Here is an 18141-nt window from a genome sequence, read left to right on the forward strand (position 1 = left end):
GGGTCCAGCTCTCGGCAGGGAGTATAGATACTTTGGTGTGTTCAGGGACAAAAAGCTTGTTTAATGGGACTGCTGTTCATAGGATCACACTTTGAAGAAAATGTGCTCGATTAGCACGTGTTCAGCTTGGCTTTGCAGGCTTGTGCTGTGTATTTGTTTTTCGCTCAAGGAAAGAAAATGTCTCATTCTTTTCTCAGTCACCCCAGTGTAGATCAGCATTAACTCCCCTGAACTCCATGGAGTGAAACCGTAGACAAGAGAAATAAATAGCTTGCCTAGGGAGAGAGAAAATTTGTCATCTTGAAATTCTGCTCCACAGGTGTTTCTGCTGTTCCAGATGTCTTGAACAAAGCCCCTGGTGGCATGTAATTTAAATCCAATTGGACTTAAGTAAGGTCTGATATAACATTCTCTTCTCCCTTTGCTAGCTCATGACATGAGCCCAAGTTGCTTTCTGTCAAGGGCCCCACAAGCACTTAGAGTAAATGGCTGGATCAAAAACCCCCAGCAACAACAACAAAAAAAGCAAACCCACATGCCAACTCACAAGACAAATTATATTAAAAAGTAAAAAGCAAACACGTCAGCAGGGACTTAAAAGACTAAAAGCTGCAGTCTGCATTTTCCTCTGACTCATGTTGCTGATTGGCTGTTACCAGTATAGAGGGCTTGATTCTGCAAGTCCTCTGCAGGCTGAACTCTTAGTGGAACCATGTACTTGTGACTGCTGCTAACATGGATCACAGTCGTGTTATTAGTTTCCGATTCCCACCGTTTATTAGGGCTGTGCGAAATTTCGCCAGCCATTTTGTTTCAACACAATTTCGACTCATTTCGAGCTCAAAACAGCGAAATCAAAATGAAACCAAGGGCTTCAAAACAGCCTCGAAACAAAACAAGGCTAGTCGAAACATTTCAAAAGCTTCGAAACATTCCAAGTTTTGAAGCAGCCGGCAGCCAGGTGGTGGGAGACAGAGGGGAACCAGGGCTGTGCTCCCAGAGGCTCCAGGCTCAGCCAGGCGGGGAACGCAGACCTGGCTCTCCCCTCTGCCCGCAGCTGGGTTGTGGGAAGCTGATCACAGCGCAGGGGAATCACACCGCTGCAATTGGGCTGGAGAAGGGAACTGAGCCGGATCACTCAGTTTCTCTCCCCAGCCTTACGATTGGGCTGGGGAAGGCAACTCAGCCTAGCTGGGCTGAATTCCCAAGCCCAGCCCGATGGTCATACTAGGGAGGGGAACTCAGCCCGGCTGGGCTGAGTTCATTTCCCCAGCTTGATCTAGCACTGGGGATGGGAACTCAGCCCAGCTGGGCTGACCTCCCATCCCCAGCTCGATCTAAAGCTAGGGAGCAGAACTGAGCAATTGGGCTCAGTTGCCTTCCTCAGTCCCAGGCAGCAGGACTGGCTTCCCTTCCTCATCTGGCAGGCAGATCAGGGCCCTCAGCCCCGGGAGGACTGGCACAGCCAGCACAGCCCTCCCAGGTTTGGGCCCCAATCTGCCTGCCAGATGAGAAAGGCTGTTTTGAGCTTCCCCATTATAGCAAATGGGCGAAATGTCGAAACAGCATTGAAACAGCCTCACTGTTTCAACGAAGCGAAATGAAACAACTTTTTCAAACTAAAATGAAATTCAAAACAAAACACTGTTCTGTCGAAACCTCGAAACTCAAGTCGAAACAGAACAGTGCCATTTCACGCAGCCCTACCATTTATCTTTTGTCTTCTAGTGAGCTTAGCATGGCAGAAACCTCTAGCTATTATGGCAATGCAAATCAATTTTAATCATAATAATAAGGTCTCAAAAAAGTCCCATTTGCAAAAAAATGATACCAACTGGTCCATCGGGGGTTGTATCTTTGCTCTGACCATAACTGGCTACAAGTGCTTCATAGAAAGGTGTTAAAATGGCCCTAGTGGGCAGTTAATTCAAGAACATGCTTAACAGGCCCAAAAAACCATGGCGTTACAGCTTCATGCTACCCAGTGTCCTAGTCAGAGCATCTGTGAAGTACATCATTTCTCTTGCAAACATTAGGAACATGCCCTTTGCTTCACACACAACCAACCATGCAAAAAAGAAAACCACTATGCTTGTTTATGTTCAGAGCCTGAAGTTTTACATTTTCCAAATCTGGGTCACTGACCAGACATATTAACATAGCTATTGTTCTGCCTCCCTTTTCCCCCTCTGCTGCTTAACGCCTCCATGTTAAGTAGCCATTGAAGACAACCATACAGGTAGACACTTAGGGATGTCAGTGGAGGTCTGTGCAGGGCCAGGTCTCTACCTGTGTGCACACTTTTGGACTATAAACTTCTTAGGTCTTGACACTGATAGCGTAACTAGGGGCTGGTATCCTGATTGCCTACTCAAGTGTCAGTTTAGAGGGCACACAAAAATAGCTTATTATATTTTTTCTTACACACCTAATTACTAGTTTGAGGCCTGGTAAAACACTACTCAGCATTGATAATATGCTTCCAAGAGCTTGGGTGTGGCATATACATCTCTCTGTGCTTGGCCACCTTATCTCATGGAGAGGTGAGATACAATAATCTGGACACCCTCCTTCCTTTGCTATTCCCCACCCCATCCATTGTGGTTACCTGTGAGCGTGCACTACTTGGGAAGCTATCCTTATCTTCAGCTCATGACAAAGTTTGCCATTGGAGGTTGGAGAACTACAATTGTGACTTTCCTGGCCTTTGCACAATTAGAATCTGCCCCCTTTGCATGCTTATGATGTGTCCCTGAATGATTGAAAACACCTCTTTTGCACACATGTATCCTCTTTCTCATGCCAAGTGATGCCTCGTTCCATTAAGTGGCCATGTTTGTTTCAACAGATGTTCTGGTGGAGCAAGATATTCTACACCATCAATGAATGTACCAGAACCTGACCTTAGTTTTTAGCTCTAAAAGAAACTGTCTCCTCCCGTGATCCCTCCATTTCTGAAGGAGAGAAGCTATTCTCTCTCCACAAAACATTGCTGCCACCACTCTGCCAGGACACTGCTGCAGCACACGCCTGTTGCACAATTCACATCATGCATCCCTTATTCTCTTTGCCACTTGATACTGTGTCTCAATCAACTTTGTCTCTGTTGCAGGCAGTCTGTGGCCCAACTGATACCTTTAGCCTAAGGCCATATCTGATTATTTTTTTAGGCTGGAGACTAAGCGTTCATCAGAAAATGAATGACATTGATACAAAATGAGCATAGGATCTCTTCTGTTTTTTAATTCAATTAACAGTGCAATCATGACGAACAGCCCCCTGGATATGTAGACGGAGTAAAGTCATTAAGATCTCAGGTTACATGTAGTGTTATTTCCCCTTATTCTCCCTTTCTGTGCCCCCAGCAATCATAGCACTTTCCAACCTATCACAATGTAAAATGAAACAAAATCACCAGGGGTTAAAAAAGCCTAAATTGGATTACACTCACACTGTTCAGAAAATGGAGTATTGCTGGTAATTGCATTCCAGTGAATAAATATCCCTACATTAGTTCACATCGCATCAGTATTCCAACAATGATTATTTTCATTGTAATTTGCCTGTCCGGGAATAAATGTAACACAGAGCATATATCCAAACAAGTGATGTATTCTCAGCATTGATGTTTGTTTTAAAGATTAAACCAAGTCCTGGTTGATGCATTAATAAAATGTTAGATAAAAAAGGCCTTCTTTCAATAATGCTGGAGAGCTAACAGCCAAATAACTCAAGCCCCAACCTTGTTGCCATCCAAGTCAATGGAAGCTCTGCCATTTATTTTGTGGATTCAGGGCACTTGGAATTTAGTCTTATTTTTATTGCAGCACCTCTAAAGTGTGTTAAGCTCCTTCCAAATGCCTGGAGTCAGGTTGAGATACCTTCACTCATGTTGGATTTTATTTAATTTCATTTTCTGCAAGGTGACTATAACAGTTCTTAAGTTAACTACGCTTCTAGCCCTTTCGTAGGTTCGTCAGGGGCATCTCACTCAGGGTTTAGGCCTCTAGCCATGCCTCTTCTTGGGGCAGGAACACACACTCTCCCCCACCTGACTGGGACCTTCATAGATTTCATAGACATTAGGGCTGGAAGAGACCTCGGAAGATCATCGAGTCTAGCCCCCTGCCCTTGAGTTAAGTCCCCTTGTAGTTCACCGTGATTATCCAGCAGGTCTGAGTTTGTCAGGACCTGCCATTCATGTGTCTCTCTGGGACAATGGCAGTAAATCCATGACCAGACAGCTTTCACAAAATAAGGTATTCATGAGCGAAAAGGAAAGTAAAAGCGAAAGTTTATCTTAGGAAAGCATTTTAATGAGCAGTAAACAGTTTACATGCATACCCATCTTATCTGCTGTTACCCACCTCCATTATTCTTCATAAAATCAGGGGGTAAAGTACACAATTCTGTCACTTCTTTGTCCTACAATAAGCCTGTGTCCCTCAGATCAGTGCTTTCACATAATAAAGTCACAGGATCTTGGTCTTACCAGGCTTCCTGAACAAGGTGAAGCCAATTTATGCTGTCCCCATCCCTCGAGAGAAGCTTCAAAGGGCTAAGCATCTGCACAACCAGCATCGGATGTTGGCATTAATTCTCTCCTTGGCGATTCCAGATGCCAGAGGAATGCCCCTACTTTCCCACTTGGATAAAAACAACACTACAACCTGGACTTACTGATTCAGTAGTCTATGATCATCCTATGTCCTAGCATTTGCCACATGTCAGTATACTCTAGCCTTTGAAATATCCCTTTTTTCCATAAGAGCCTCTCTGTCAAGATTACATCTTATAGGAATATTTAATATGAACAAATGTATTGTAAGCTGCCCTTTAGGAAGACATAGGGCCAGATTCTATTCTTCCCATAAGTGGACTTACACACCTACTTGTGATTCTACTCCATCCTGCTCACGTGCCTTTAAATCCATCCATTCATCAACTGTGGCCCATAAGATTGTGCCACAAAAGACAAGAAGAACCCCAGCCATCTTTTGCATTAACGGTTTTTTTAAGGACGTGAGCAGGATAGAAATAAAATGGCACAGGTGCTTAAGTCAAGTGGCACACCGAATACATGGAATAGAATCTGGCCCATGTTGAATGCCCTGAAAACCTTATAAAATAAATATTCAAAGCCAGAAAGAGTGGGAGAAAGTGATTCAACTGAAAAGCAAAGATGCTAGGTTGACAGTAGGGCCATCTTTAATTTTGGTTACAGGTTTATCTGTATAAAATTTCAGGAATAGATGATTTGAGCACCATGTTTGAAGTCTGTTGAAACCCAGTGAGCCCTCATTACACGTTTCCCTGTTCGCTGCCACCATGTACCCTGAACCCCATGCTTCTGTATGTAAACCAAGCAGTGATGTTTGCCTCAACAGTCTACTATGAGCAGCATCTCAGTTTTACGTCACAAGTGGCAGAGCTTGGGAAATACTGCCGTTTGCTTACTTCAAGAGAAGGCTGTCCAGAAGCAGGAAGATCAACATCCAGGTGGGGTGGCTACTGTCTGTAGCATCACTCCTTCATCCCCAAATGCTTCAGGGGTTATCCACGTGTTTTGCTTTTGCTCCGGCTGTTCATACGAACCTCCTGAGGCTGGCCCAGGGGTAGCCACAAGTGAACACAACATGGAACCATGTTGGAGGATCTTCACAGGTGCTGCACACCAGCACATCTCCAAAAGTGTAATCCACTCCCAGAACCGTTGTGGATCTGGAAGAAGAAACTTCTTTTCATTTCATTGAAGGCGAGGAACCCTCCTTATTCCTCCTGACAAAACCATTCTATTCCCATTGAAATGATATAGAAATGAGCCCACTGACTTCAAAGGGAGTTGGATTGAGCTTTCTGTGATCAAGGACAATATGGCACTAATACGTCATGCACTATAATGGTGAGATTTAATGATGTTGGACGGTAGTTTACTGAAATGAACTTTAGGTAATGACCCAAGACACAACAGTTTGGAAGCAAGGGAAGAGAAAAAGGAAACCAAGCATACCATGCGGTAGATGAATTTAACAATAGCTAGTATACTTGCATCTGACATCAGTGTCTTGGCTCAGTAGCCAGGGATATCATAAAATCACCGTGTACAATTAGGCACAATCTGCGATCTGTATTTCATTTGAAAGCCAGAACTAACACACCACAGTTACTACATTCATTCTCGAGCTGGAGAGAACATGGTCTTTCCAAGTCACGGCTGAAGCTGCTGTCTTGCGATAGGAAAAATCTTCTGTTTTCTGACTAATTTTTATAACCTCCCCTGCACCGAGTAAATTAGTTAGATTTACTTTTGCTTGTGGCATTAGCTTTGGGGGAAAGATACAAAACAAAAGAATAAAAAAAAATTATAAATGCAGAAAAATGCATAAAATGGGAGCTAAAGCTATAAATCCGATCACCCTGCATATCTGGACATGTTTGTTTGTATTCATTGAGGGGAAAAAAATGAAATAAATCACATTTTAAATTGATCTCCCCATGGTAGCTGTTTTTGCTTTATGCAGGAAGGGAAGGGAGGATTTTCAGGGTTATATAAATTTTTGTTTTCATTTTAGTTACAAGTGTTAAATTTTGCATCTGACTTTTGTACCACAGTTAGTTAAAAAAAAGAACAAAACACAAAACAAAACCAAAAAAAACCCCATCATTGTTAAACAAAACAAAACAAAAAAAAAAATCACATGCCGCTCTCTGATCCCACTTTAAGCACAATGTGCTCAAAGCACCCTTGCTCTATTTGGCCAAAGAAAGAGCAGTAATCCATGCACTGGTCTTTGCTTTTAAGCCAAATCTAAGAAACAAAAAACCTTAATCTTAGCAACAACGGGATTTGGCATTTTCAACCAGGAGCTTTTAACAGAAAAACCTTTTTCGAAAAGTTAAAACCTCAGCAACCAACTTTTCAAAGCCTCTTTTGTGGAAGGAATGAGAGCTTTGTTTCAGGAAAGGTGGAGGAGCCCAAACATGTTCTGCATTTAGCCGCTCCATTCAAATGGAAGGTAGGTCATCTCCCAGGGATGAGTTTTGCTTTGCTCTTCCTCACTAGCACCAACCACAACAGCAGACAAAGGGACTTTATTTACTACGGGCCAGGTTCTGTCGCCTGAGCAATTCCTTCGTCCACATGGAGTCTTAATAAGACCACTAAGTAAAGCATGAAGAGCCTGACCTGTAAGCTTTTTATTAAATGTGGATTTATATAACTTCCTTTTCACTTAGGCTTTATGTAAAATTATTAAAGCAGTACACAGAGGGTGACATTCACCCACTTGCAGGGCTCTGCATTCAGATGAGCCAGGTCTCTGCAGGTCTGGAAAGACTCCCTGCCTCATGAGGCTGCAGGCTTGAGAAGCTTTCTTTCCAGAAAATCATTTCCTGTGCCCACCTCAAGATCTATGAGTCAACAATAATTCGATGAAAACACGGGAAACCTCAGAATATATCACCTTTCCTGTGACTTCTGATGCGAGAGAAGCCAAAAGGAGCCCGAGATTTTGCTTGGCTCTTATTGGAAAAGCCTGACTGAGACCTCAGGATTTAGTAGATGTTATTAACAAGCAGATCTATGATGTCCAATGAGATATAAAGCTATTTTCATGACTTGGCTTACTGTGCTGGAAGTCCCCAAACGGCAGCTTTTCTCTACCATCTTAGTTTAAAAAAAAAGTGAAACCAACCCTAACCTGGCAGTGAACCTGTTCCGTGTCCTGGGTAAATGGAGTAAAAGTGAAATGTAAAAAAGTAAATACCAAACTGAATGCCATTCAAATACTTTAGACAGAGAAATGTCTAAAGAGGAGTTTCATTAATCATCCAAAATGTTTCCCAGGACGCAGGGATGGGTGTTGCTTTTGAACACAGGAGGTTAAATTCTTTTCTCATTTACACTGTTGCAACCAAATTGTAGCCTATGGCATTTTATCTTGACAAAGGGACTTTCGGTTGGATTTCATTGTTAGGCCTTTGTACTGGGAGTCAGTGTAAAGAGCTGAGACTGTGGGAAAAGCTCATCTCCCCTGACCTTTCCCCTACTAGAAGTTAGAAAAGGAGAATATGCATTAGAATTAGACCTTGCAGTCAATGAGTTAACGGAAGTGTATAAAGCCTGCTCCGTGTCCCATTAAGGTGCATGGGAAGTTTTCCCTTGATTTTTACGGGAACTGGACTAGTCTCATTCCATAACCCTGTCTGGAGGGTGTATCCATGTTAAAATTATAGTCTGCATCTTCCTGGAATAAATGTCTTATCGGCCCTGTTAAAATAAAGATGGCTTTGTACGGAAATCATTTTGCAGGAATTAGGTACAGCTATGATATGAGCAGGTTGGTGCAAGGACTTACTACACTGAGCATTTTGTTCATCTCGTGCCCTGGCCTTGCTGCCTTCCAAATATAAAGAGCTCTTTTTTTTTTTCCCTGAAAATTTTCTCTCTTCACCCCACAGCCTTGCTCATGCTGTTCTCTCCCTCATGTGGAACAGTAAAACACTTAAATCTTCATGAAATGGCACACTGCTGCGCAGACCGAGCAACGGAACAGGATGTGGTGGGAAGATGACAACTTCAGCATAGAGAAGGACTGCTCGCAATTAAATGCTGTCTGTCAGCATGAGCATCAAGCCCAGTCTGGAGAGCAGGGCAGCACTTTCCCATCCGCTGCATTGCAAATTGGGAGGAAGAGGCATTAAAACAGTTTCACTGAGTGCAGCCAAGTTGAAACAAGCACAGAGCCCTGCCCCCCATGCCTCTCTCTACTAAGCTGTGACAGCCTGTGGAGGAGGATGAACTGGAATGGCTAGGGGGCTTCCCTGCAGCTGCTGATGCGGTAGTGTCAGATTCCTGTCTGGCAGACAGCCCAAAAAAGAAAAGAAAAAGAAAAAAAAATATATATATATATAAAAGAGAAATGAATGATAGCATCTCATTCACTCTCCTGTCCCTTTTCCCCAGTTGGAATCAACTCACCTCGCCAGGCAGAAGAACATCTGTCGACAGAGCAGAGAACGTGTACAGCTGTCAGTTCTAACAGGTATTAAAATCATTATTATGAGCGCACACATCATTATCCAGAGCGTGTTTTACACACCCGTTTCTGTAGAGCCATCCAGCAGGCCAGCGGCTTCCTCTATAGTCGATTCTACCGGGGAGATGATTTTCATCTAACAAGTGCAAAGGGTAGGAAAAATATCCGTCTGCTCCCATTGCTGCTTCCTGAAGCGCAAGCTGCAAGAGTTCACTGCGAGGAGGGGATAATAGAGTCGCTTGCTTGAGCAGGGGTGAAGGGGAGCCTGCTACCACCTTCCTCCTCCTATGCCCTGTTTAAAGGGATGGTAATTGTTTAACACGGCCGCCGTAGCGCAAGGGGTCTTGTTTCACAGAACAAGCTAATTGTCTCCAGACTCCAGTTTAGCTGAGGTAGACAATCTTTATTAGTAGCAGTAACAAATAAATCCGCACAAGTGACTTTGGCGCCTCGTCCTTGTTAGTCACCTGCAGCATCCAGCAGTTTGGCAGCATGGCTGTTGAGCTGCAGCCCAGACACATGCCTCGGGGGAATGTCTTTGCCCACGTATTGAGGTCACTCACCATGGTCGCATACTTCTAGAGCTGTGCCTGAATGAAGAGACAAGGGCCTCTCTGAACACAGTGGAAAGTAATCGACAGATCTCTAGAACAGGCTATCCATCTGTGGACCGTGGTATTTGAGCGCCGCACCATCTTCATAGATCCTCACGCCTCTGTGCAGAAGGGAAGTATTACAGAGAGGGAAGTAGATGCAAAAGCCTGCATCTTCAAAGACACGTATCTGCTTCTTTAAACTTTCAAATCCATCATTTTGACACCATGTATTCTCTCAAAACTACCACTCAGGCTGCTTGTAAACCACAGGAACCTGAGTTTCTACTAGTAGACATCTGCAAAGCCACCAAAGTGCTGATACCAGCCAGAAGCTAACAAGCTAGTTGGAGCCTGAGCTCAAGGCTGAAGCCCTGGAGCAGACTCTCAGACTAGGTGTTCCCCCACCTACCTTTCCAGCAGAGCCTGCTCTGTAGATGTGCTCACAGCACTCCTGAGCCAGAGGCTCCCTAGCTGGCTCTGTTTGTCCCTCCGTCCGCTAAATGTTAAGGCACATGGACCCAAGCACCTGATCCACAGTCTCTCTCTCATACCCCAGATAAATGCTCTAAAGCTTCATGCCTGATATCAGGTCTTCTGGGTTTGTGTATGTATGTGCATGCTTATACAGAAAAAATGGGCTTAAGCACTCAGTCCAAGAGATGGCTCATGGCTGAGGATGCTGAGGAGAAGACAGTACCGGCCTGGTCAGAAACAGAAGTCTTTAATCCTTACCCCTTTCCTCTGCATTTCATTCCTGGCTGTTTTCAGCTGCTCCCCATTCAGCTGGGGAGCTCCCTTCTCTAACCACCCTTTCTTTGGATGCTTAACTCTCCCCATATATCCTATGAGGAGCCTGGATATGCACTTCAGGGCAGGTGGCAGCTAAGCAGGGTTTCTGAAGATCTAAATCAGGGGGGCAGCAACGTTTTTGGGCAGAGTGCCAAAACACCTGGAACCTTGACTTTGTTGGCATGCCAGGGGCAAATGGTGGGGGAGCCACGAGGTGCCCAATCCTTGTTGTGGCAGTGCAGCCCTGGCCTTTTCCTCACTGCCATCTGCCCCGAGGCACGTATGCCAAGCAAAATGCCTTCGAGCGCCACACTCTGGCACCCATGCTGGGGGTTGCCTATCCCTGATCTAAATTTTAGATACACGTACCCATAAGGGCAGAGGTGGGACTTGGTGCCCAAATCCTTTGATGGCCCAAACTCAGCACTTCATTTGAAAACATGTAAAAGTCAACAGGAGCCTCTACTGACATCACTGGGCTTTCAGTCAGGCCCTTAATCTGATCTAGCCTGCGATCCCTGGCTAGGGACAGAAATTACACATAAACTGGTTTAAGTGATCAGAAACTGGTTTAAACCTGTTACAGAACAGAAGCTCAGTGCAAGTAAACCAATTTCAAAATGGCTGAAACTGGTTTAAGATAAACCTGGTTGAATGTAGTATCAGACTTAACTGATTTGGATCAAACCAGTTTATGAAACTTCTGTCCCAGATCCCTTCTTGGTTCAAGTTAAATCAGAGTCCCCCAGCATCCCAGCATGCTTTCCAGCCCTGGGCTGGACTGAGCTGTCTGCTCCACATAGCAGTGCTGGCCCCACCCCTCTGCTCCCTCACTGGAGCAGTGAGGGCTGGCTGATGGGGGTGGGGGGCAAGCCCAGTCTGGGGGAGAGGACTGCCCCCAGGAAGGGGGGTTAAACACCCCTTCCCCCATTCAAACTTACTGCTGGCTGCGACTGTGGACTACAAATCCCAGAGGCACCTGGAATCAGGAAGAGGAAGTGACGAGCAACCCTGCAGAATCCTGCTGCTGTGACTCTGGACTGAAAATCCCAGAGACCTCGGGGGGCAGCAGGAAGAAGCATCTGAATTAAAGGCAAATGTCTGTTCACTTATGTTTCAATTTAACCTCTGCATCTTAGACTAACCTGCAAAGACAGGATCAATTCAGCCTCGAGCATTTTGACTATCTGTACTTAGCCAGAGAGGCAGTCACTGAAGGCAGTGATTGCTCCATTCCTCTCTCCTCTTCTTTGCCATGTCTTACTCCGCAGAACTGAGGCACTGGTTACAGGAATGGGGAGTGTAGGAGAACTGCCTTCAGTAGGTAGTCCTGAGCCAAAAAAAGCAGCCAAGCAAAGACTTGGGAGAAGAGGTTATTTCTCTCTGCAAAGTGGCGATGTTGCAGTACAAACTTTGCTGCAGTTACTACTGCAGTGTCTTCTGCCAAAAAAAGGGAAGAAAACTGGGCTATGCAAATGAGGAGTGATCTAGTGGTTAAAACAGAGACTGGGTTTCTTTCCCAGCGATGCTGCTCTTTGATGATCAACAGTTTTTGTATCTCACTTTATCCATCTGTACAGGATACATAATGATCCCTCTCGTGAGTGTTCTGAAGCTTAATTATTCCTAGCAAAGCACTTTTAAGAGTCTTGGATGAAGGATGCCAGGTGAGCCCAAGCTGGGGAGGGCTTCACAGTGACTAGAGTGCTAGACAAAGTTATGAATTACATTATTCCTGTGATGCCCTCTGAATTCAATTGAGTCACTTTCCCTCTCCCCCTACCTCAGTTTCCCTTTTAAAATACATAGGGTCACTGGCTTCTCTCACAACTATGCTGTGAGGATTAATTAATAAGTAAAATGTTTTGTTTGTATATAAGTGCTTTAATATTTAATGTTTAACTAGCAATAAGGAAATGAGCCAAGGGAAAACTCATTCCCTTTGCTGAATGCTTTCTCTTTAGAGCTTTCCGGGCTGGGTTTTGATTGCTGTTTCTGTTTGAAGTCAGACCTACCTCCTCATGGCTGGAGAAAGAGACTTGTATGTAGTGTCATAGGTGGGATTGGTACCTGGAGCTAGTATTCCTAATAGCCCAGACCTCTACTATATTGGGTACAAAGTTGCTTTGTTTTTTGTTTGCTGGAAATGTGCCAATAAAAAAATTGCAATCACGAAGTGAAGCCACAGAACAGTGGTTTTCAACCTGTTTTCATTTGTGGACCCCTAAAAAATTTAAAATGGAGGTGCAGACCCCATTGGATTGTAAATATGGGTATTCACATACTTTGGATTGAGCATAGGCATCTTTCGCAGACCCTCTAGGACATAGCCTGCAGGTCCCCAGGGGTCTGCAGACCACAGGTTGAAAACCACTGCCACAGAAATACAGTTAGATGCTTCAATCAAAAACTTTGTGGCTTTGGCAATCTCAGCAATTTATTTTGCCACAGATTGCATTTAGTCACAAATCACAATGTTGAAAGCAGTTAGCCGAGTCTTAAGCTTCCAGCAGGATTTTCAGAAAAACTAATGTTCGCTGATGTGATAGACATGGCAATTAGAGTCTCTCCTGACACCGTTTGACTTATGTGAGCTACACCTCTTTCCCCTTTCAGTTCTTCCCTGTAGCAACATGGTATGTAGCCAGACTCCATTAGGCACAAAAGATCAGATTTCTGAAGAAATGTATGTACCTAAGTGGCACTGACCTGAACAAAAAATGCAGATAGGCACCTAGGGCTAGATTCACAAGACAGACCTGGCTGCTAGGCACCAGTGGGCAAAATTTAGATCCTCAAAACCCCCACCAATCCCTGAAGATGCCTAATCCCTCGGGGCCAAAGTTACCCCAGTAAAGGCCCAGGGTGCCTCCATGTTTGCTAGGGGTCAAGTAAACCTTGAGAGCAGAGATCAGCTCAGTGCTCACATCCAAGGCCCAGTGAGATTCCCCAGATAAGTCTTCCTCTGCTTTTCAAGCCTGATCCAGTAGATTATTAGGTTAAAGCTCAGGTAACTCCCTAGGAGGAGTCTCCCTTTACCCAAGAGCTTAGTGGTCACAGCAATCACCTGGGGGTGGGAGACTTGCATTCAACTCCCTCTTCTGCCCCAGCGAAGATGAACCTCTGAGCCCACCCTCACCACCAAAATAGCATAAGGTATTCAGGACTACGTCTCCAACACTTCTGATATTTTTTCACTGCCATGGAAGGCAGGGACTGAAACCCAGCTCTCCCCCTCTGCCCCCCACCTAGGGCCATTTTCTCACTTTGGCCTATTAAGTATTTAATTAGTCCGTGCACAGTAGAACCAGAGATTGATTCAACCCAGAATACTTTCTGGCCCTGTGGTTAAGACACTTTTCTGAGTAACAGGACATGTGCAAATCCCGATTGAACTGGGCCTCAAATCGTCAGTTTGAACTACCATGCCCAATTTAACTGCAAGTCTCCATGGCTGCTGGGCATCAGGTGGTGATACCACCTTCTTCTCTCTCAAGGAACGACTGACTTGTCTCAGATGTCTAACTACAGGGGAGTGTTCGTGTCCATTAACCAGAGTGGTAGGAAGCACCTTGCTCCAGCTTGGTGTTAGCTACCTAAGCCCTGCCCCTCTCCTCAGCATTTCCTAGAGAGCTTGGGAGGCTAAACACAGATGCCTGCTCACTTGTATGGGTCCCAGGCTTAAGTGCCTACCTTTCCCCATGCATTGAATAGGGAGCCTAGGCTCACAGCAAAACCAAGGGAAGAGCTTCTATTAACTTTGGCAGGCATTTGGCCCCCTAATGTCCAAAGACTCACTGCTTCTAATTGCATCTGTTGTTAAAGTGTGCTTGATGGATGAAGCAAGGGAGCAGTCATGATGTTCACATGCCCAGTGGAGTATAATTAACTTAAGTTCTCACACAGCTTTACTGAAAAAGAGAAATTAAACCTGCTAAATAATTCATCAGTGGGATTCAGCCCATTGGCCAGTTTGATGTACAAAATCTACCACACTTCTGTGGCAAGGTACTCAACCCTTGCTGCTCTGCATTACGGGCTTGTAACAAAAACCTTGGAGGAGACGAAGGGAAGTAAGAATTCTTCTCGCAGTTAATAATCTTCCTTAAAAAATAAAATAAAATAAAAAGCTAGGCCAGCTACCCAAATTCAAAGGAGCCTAAACTTTGATAGGAGTTTTAAACAACACAGATCTGGATCCAGATTAGGTCCAGGTTTAAAATGTGTGTAAGGTGGCAGATAACAGAGTTAGATGTACAAAAGCAGATGAAGATCCTGCTGCTCTAGCCACTAGGTATCTAGCCCCCAGAATGTAATGCTGGGTCCTAAATTATGCAACTAGGTGCATAATAAAGCAAGGATAGAGTTGACCCCTCTGAATTCACAAAAACCAATACACTGAGCAGGGAGCTGCCAACAAGAAGCGCTGAAAACAGGCCAGTCAGAAATCCCAGCCCTGGCCGAGGCTTACGTACCTTATGCAGCACGACCGAGCGAGAACGCACCCTCCTTCTGACATTCCTAACCCTAAATGTCTTACTGAAGGCATGGGTGCTTATGGCCTCTCTCAGACTGGCCAAACAAGGGTGACTTGGTTTCACAACCTGGCTACCAGAGAAGGTGGTGCCCCATTTCATCCAATAGATCACACTCGAGTCATGCTCAATCTTTCTGGCTCAAGAAATGCCATGGCAGCAGCAGGGAGGGGGAGAAAAATGCTCCCACCCCAGAATAGCCAGATGGTCAGGGGACTATCCCACTGTGGTGTATTAGTTTAGCTAACAAATATTGAGCCAAGGTGCAGAAAAAGCTTAGAAAGTGGGAACTAGAACCTCAAGCCCTCACTCATCCAAGGCAATGCCTACTCCCTCCAACTTGCTAACTTCCTCCTGGCCCCAGATACCTTTTCCTCTTCCCTGTCCCAGGGCCTGGCTTCAAAAGGAAGCTGAAAAGCATTTCAGGTATTATTTGCTGGTTAGAGCCATTTCCTAGGAATTTGGCTATTTAGGTTCAAACCCCGTATGAGGGAGGGCCTAGAATATGTTTCTTATTCCTTGATCAAATGTCCTATTTCTCGGGCTAAAAGGTGGGTATTTTAGCTACCTTTGGCCAGTTATGTTCACAGCCGGAAGCAACCTAGTAGTTTTAAGATGTGTGAGAAAGGAGTTCATGTTCTTGGGCCAGGATCCCTTTTGTTATGTAATACTGTTTGAGTCAGGAGCTTCAGTTATGGATCAAGACTCTGTTGCGTGCAGCTCTGCACAAAACCAGAACAAAGAAAGGCCCTGTGTCCAAGACCTACACCTGGTCCTCTCCCCCACATAGGCAGCCCGTTTCCACAACACACTGCTCCAGGGGACTCCAGGCAGTGCCCAACTTCCATCTCATACCCAGCCCACTTTGCAGTAATCCTCGCTGTCAGCTGCAGTGTTAACATCAGAGGTGGGGAACCTGAAGGCAACTCTTCCATCCCACTTCTTAGTACCCATTGCTGGGGTGACATGGGGCCACTTCCTTGTTGGGATCACTCTGAGCTGCACGTTTGGGTCAATCAATTCCAAGTTGACACAGCACTCTGCTTCCAGACATTTCCTCCAAAAGGTTTCAACACAGGGATCAGAGCTGCCAGCCTTGCCTTAACACAGCGATTCTCAATCAAGGTGATCCAGCACCCTGGATTGCCTTGAAATGCTTTTAAGGGTGGTGTGGGGTGCCACACTGTGTTAGCACTGCTAGGCATAGCCAACATGATTCACAAGAGAAACCCAGAGATTTCAAAGGGGAATCCTCTGTGTTAAAAACAGGATGACCTATTGTGATCTGAGTTCTCAGCAACAGGAAAATGCCTCTATTATTTTTTCCGTGGTCAAAGAAATGAGTGAAAGCAACGAGCTGGTGTTTTCTGACCGGGAGGCTTCAGTCTAAAAAGCTTCACAGAAATCACAGAGAAGCCGGCCTGGGAAAGCCCTCCAGAATCACCTAGTTCAGCCCCCTGCCCGAGGCCAGATCATGCCTGTCCACACCATCCCATACAAACATAATCTACACTCAATACAAGACTGCCGCCAACCCTGATGCAACACAGCCCTCCCACCCTAACCTGCCACAGGTAAAGCAGGGGCACCACAGCACCTGCACCTGCTTCTATGAAAGGCCAATACACCCTCAACAGGCCGCTGGCAGAGGGCCAAGCCCCCTGCTTCAGAGAAAACAAAACCCCCCACAGTCCCTACCAATCCGACCAGGAGTAAAATTCCTCCCTGCCCCCAACTCTGGTGCTGGGTCTCATGCCCAGCAGAGGGGCAAGCCCCTTCAGTCAGCACCGCCCAGCTTTGCTCCAGCAGGAGCACTGGCACAGCCCAGTCAAAGTCCCCAGCTGGGCTGCCCCCAACACCCAATGCCTCTTAAAAACACCTTGACACCAGGAGCAGAAAGGTGAGGGGGAAGCAACCAGCAAGGCCCAGAAGCCACAGCAGGAGCTGGGCCCAAGTCCCCCCTCACTGAGCCCACAGGCAGCCGGGGCCCTGCCCGGAGCACTGGAGGCCCTGACTCCAGACAGCCCCTGCCTCCCAGGCACCATGCAGCTGGGTGGGGGGTCCCTGGAGGGGTGTCCCAGCTCCTGTCTGAGGGGGTGCCAGGTCCCTGGATGGGTGTCCCAGCTCCTTTCCCAGGGTGACGACAGGTGGGTGTCCCTGGAGGAAGTATCCCAGCTCCTTTCCCAGGGCAGTGCCAGGTGGGTGTCGTTATCTCAGCTCCTATCCCAGGGCAGTGCCAGGTAGGGGTCCATGGAGGAGGATCCCAGCTCCTATCCGAGGGCAGTGCCAGGTTGGGGTCCCTGGAGCGGTATCCCAGCTCCTCCCCAAGGACGGTGCCTGATCAGGGTCCCTAGGGGAGTATCCCAGGTCCTACCCGAGGGCAGTGCCAGGTTGGGGTCCCTGAAGGGGTGTCCCAGCTCCTCTCCGAGGACAGTGCCTGGCTGGGGTCCCTAGGGGAGTATCCCAGCTCCTACCCAAGGGCAATGCCAGGTCAGAGTCCATGGAGGAGCGTCCTAGCTCCTATCCCAGGGCAGTGCTGGGTGGGGGTCCCTGGAGGGAGTGTCCCAGATCCTCTCCGAGGACAGTGCCTGGCCGGGGTCCCTGGGGGAGTATCCCAGCTCCTACCCGAGGGCGGTGCCGGGTCAGAGCCCATGGAGGAGTGTCCCAGCTCCTATCCCAGGGCAGTGCTGGGTGGGGGTCCCTGGAGGGAGTGTCCCAGATCCTCTCCGAGGACAGTGCCTGGCCGGGGTCCCTGGGGGAGTATCCCAGCTCCTACCAGAGGGCAGTGCCAGGAAGGGGTCCCTGGAGTGAGTATCCCAGCTCCTACCCATGGGCAGTGCCAGGTCAGAGTCCATGGAGGAGTGTCCCAGCTCCTATCCCAGGGCAGTGCTGGGTGGGGGTCCCTGAAGGGAGTGTCCCAGCTCGTGTGTGAGGGCAGTGCTGGGTGGGGGTCCCTGGAGGGGTATCCCAGCTCCTCTCCGAGGGCGGTGCCTGGCCGGGGTCCCTGGGGGAGTATCCCAGCTCCTACCCGAGGGCGGTGCCGGGCTCTGGGCGGGGCGGACAGCGGAAGCCCCGCCGGCCCGGGCGCGGGCCAGGGCCAGGGCCAGGGCCAGGACGAGCGCGGAGGAAAAGGCGCGCGGGCGCTTTAAATGCTGGGGGCTGAGCTCCCGCCGGGGCGCCCGC

At 46.9% G+C, this 18141-nt stretch overlaps 1 long non-coding RNA gene across 2 annotated transcripts; it reads right to left on the bottom strand.

Moving 5' to 3' along the window:
- Window positions 1-4311: 4311 nt before the first annotated feature.
- LOC112550046 lies at window positions 4312-17778 on the bottom strand. 2 transcript variants are annotated; one of them, XR_003093707.1, is made up of 3 exons: window positions 17735-17778; window positions 8981-9753; window positions 4312-5721 (listed from the first exon to the last, which is right to left on the bottom strand). It is a non-coding gene; the product is annotated as an uncharacterized LOC112550046 (long non-coding RNA). The 2 variants fall into 2 exon arrangements; XR_003093708.1 differs by lacking the exon at window positions 17735-17778 and adding an exon at window positions 17333-17437.
- Between the last annotated feature and the right edge of the window lie 363 nt (window positions 17779-18141).

Source organism: Alligator sinensis, unplaced genomic scaffold (genome assembly GCF_000455745.1).
Source record: "Alligator sinensis unplaced genomic scaffold, ASM45574v1 scaffold624_1, whole genome shotgun sequence".
In the NCBI taxonomy this organism is placed as follows: Eukaryota; Metazoa; Chordata; order Crocodylia; family Alligatoridae; genus Alligator; species Alligator sinensis.